Source organism: Canis lupus, chromosome 14, assembly GCF_003254725.2.
Source record: "Canis lupus dingo isolate Sandy chromosome 14, ASM325472v2, whole genome shotgun sequence".
NCBI classification, from domain to species: Eukaryota; Metazoa; Chordata; class Mammalia; order Carnivora; family Canidae; genus Canis; species Canis lupus.
The window spans coordinates 1,786,152-1,789,425 of NC_064256.1; the positions used below are offsets into that span (position 1 = coordinate 1,786,152).

At 33.1% G+C, this 3,274-nt stretch overlaps 1 pseudogene; it reads left to right on the plus strand.

Annotated features, from left to right (window-relative positions):
- Positions 1 to 1,711: 1,711 nt before the first annotated feature.
- Positions 1,712 to 2,712, plus strand: LOC112665344 (olfactory receptor 2AK2-like; annotated as a pseudogene).
- Positions 2,713 to 3,274: the final 562 nt, after the last annotated feature.

Below are 3,274 nucleotides of genomic sequence, written 5' to 3' on the forward strand. Positions count from 1 at the left end.
TGTTAAAAGTTGTATACTATGGTTAAGAAAATTACTTTTATGTTTAAATTCTACTTTCTACTGAATTGTTTATGCTAATGATTGAAGGTTTATTGTCTCAGGTAATGAATAACAGTAAGCTTTCAAATTCATAGTGTAGTAATAGTAATAGTTTCAATTTTAAATTATAAAAGTTTTCTTTTTAAATTTATTTTTCTGCTTCTTTGCAGCAATGCCACATTACATAGCTCGATTATTAAGATTATGTGGTTCCTTCTATATAACCCTGATATATTTGATCCTCCAGTAATACAGTTTTGTAAAAATATTATCAAAGAGGGGTAACTGAGTGGCTCAGTCAGTTAAGTGTCTGACCCCTGGTTTCAGCTCAGGTCATGATGTCAGCGTCTTGAGATTGAGCCCAAGAATATTTGTGGATAATGAAGAGAAACAGAAGCAGCTATAAATGATAGATTTAATTACAAATGTAATGGTTTGATAAAGTTATTTAAGTAGATATTTGTGACTTTCTATTTATGGATCTAAGAATAATAAAGTAGTTCTTAAATCTACCATTGTGAATAAAAAAATATTGCTTCCGGGACACCTGGATGGCTCAGCAGTTGAGCACCTGCCCCTGGCTCAGGGTGTGATCCTTGGTCTCAGGATCGAGTCCCACATCAGGCTCCCTGTATGAAGCCTGCTTCTTCCTCTGCCTATGTCTCTGCCTTTCTCTCTCTGTGTCTGTCATGAATAAATAAAATCTTTAAAAAAAATATTGCTTCCTCTCTCTGTCAAACATTCTACTATATACTTTAAGTGGATATGATTTTAATTTGTTTAACTCACAGTGAAGGCCTTTATCATTAATGCACCAGAACTACATTTAATTCAATTCCTTCAGGATTGGAATCTGCTTAAATATACTGATGAATTTAATAACGTAAAAGCTGTTAGTCCTCAATATATTTATTTTATGTTAATGTCAGTTGAACCTCCCTTTGGAGTTTCATTTAAATCAGAGAAGTGACAAATGGAATGTTGGAGGAGGAGGAGTGTGGGAGGTAGGAAATTTCTTATTATTTGGATAGAGATTCAAGATATCTTTTAGATGTTTCTAAATTTACCACTCATTTTTGAACTTTTTTCTCTCATCTATCAAATAAAATATTGTTTGTTTGTTTATTACCTATTTATTATAGGTGGCATGACCTAAAATAATTTCTTTATCTGGAGGTGTTTTTTTTTTCCCCCAGCATTTAATGTTTTTGATATTTAACACAGTATTATCTTTGGAATTAGAACTTAGAGAAAAGCTGATTAGATAGCTTTGCATATGCTTAACAGAAGGCCTAAATCTGTTTTATGTTGACCAAATATGTTGTGCCAAATTTATCACTTTTATGAGTGAATTAACAATATGATATTTTTATAATAAAAGAACACATGTTCAACCTATTATGTTGAAGATATTCAAAAGAGAGGAAAAGAATTCATGTGGGCAAATCATCTTATATTTATTTTATTTTCAATTTAAAGTTGTAATTTAATTATACACTCTGCAACAATCTTTATTTTTGTTTCATCATTTGTTAAGTGGCTTTCAATCAGTAGACACAGAATGCATTATTTAAATGAATGAGATATATTCACTTAAGAATATTGAAAATAAGTTTCTTGCATTTAATAACCACCACTTTATTTTCTCTTAAAAGGCAATCAGTGCTGTTACATGGAATTTTCAGATATTATCGGCTTTGACATTTTGATTTAAGTCATGAAGACAGGAAATAAAAGTGTAGAAACTGATTTTATACTCTATTTTTTTTCCAATGTGCTCAAATAGATACATTCCTCTTTGTTGCCATTGTAATCCTCTTTTCCATGGCTCTGATGGGGAACATCATACTGGTCCTTCTCATTCAGGTGGACACCAGACTCCACACTCCAATGTACTTTCTACTCAGCCAGCTCTCCTTTATCGATATCATGTACATCTCCACAACAGTGCCCAAGATGACCACTAACTTCTTATCAAACAGTAAACATTATTAGGCTTTGAGATTCAAACCTTTGTATTCTTGGCCCTTGGTGGGACTGAAGCCCTCCTCCTTGGTTTCATGTCCTATGATAGATATGCATCTATCTGTCATCCTTTACATTATCTTGTTCTCATGAGCAAGAAGACCTGTTGGTTCATGATCGCAAGTGCATGGGCCAGTAGTTCTACCAAAGTTTTAGTGCATACACTGTAAGTATTTCAACTTTGGTTCTGTAGGTTTTGGATCATTAACCACTTTTTCTGTGAAATTCCATAACTTTTGCCATTGGTCTGTCAGGATACTTCCCAGTATGAGTGTACAGGCCTCCTCAGTGTGCTTATCATTCTGCTGCTACCATTCATGGCCATTCTGGCTTCCTATGCCTGAATACTTACTATTGTGTTCCAGATGAGCTCAGGTAAAGGACAGATAAAAGCTGTCTCCACTTGCTCCTCTCACCTGATTGTGGCAAGCCTATTTTATAGAACTACTCTCTCCACCTATACAAGGCCTCACTCCATGCATTCTCCAGAACAGGATAAGGCAGGGGTGGTGTTTTATGCCATCATCACACCTCTTCTGAACCCACTTATCTATAGCCTGAGGAATAAAGAGGTGATCAGGGCCATAGAAAGAATGTAGGGTGCATGTATATTTGTACAGAAAATATGACTTTTGGAATCTTTATTGATTAAGATTGAACAACATAAAAAGCTGTGCTAGAATACTGCCTAGACAGAATGTTCAATGTAACATTCAATAAATGTTTATTAAATAAATTGATAAATGTTTTGATTCCTTTTGGTTTCAGAAATAATTGAAATATCTTTAGGAACTAGATGGAAATTTAATATAGAGCTAGGAAAATAGTGTAGTATTCAAACGTGTTTAACTTTTAAAGATATATAACTCAATCCTGCTACCCCAATGTTTCCATATCAAAAATATTTTGAATTCCCTTTGTAACACCTAAAGTGCAATACATAGAACACATAGTCTTTTTAAAAAATTTTAGAGCATATAGTCTATTGAAGCATATGACATCAAAAGAATCTGTAAATGAGCACACAGTAACAGAGCAAAGTATATAATGCATTAATTTATCTTTTCACTCAAAAAAATTCTTTTTCAAAAAATGTTTTAATATTTTACCTGTGTGTATGGTGCTGTAACAAGAACTGGTGATGTAAGATTTATCAAAAATATAAATTGACTACTATAATTAGTGTGGAGAGACAGTTAATCAATTAAAC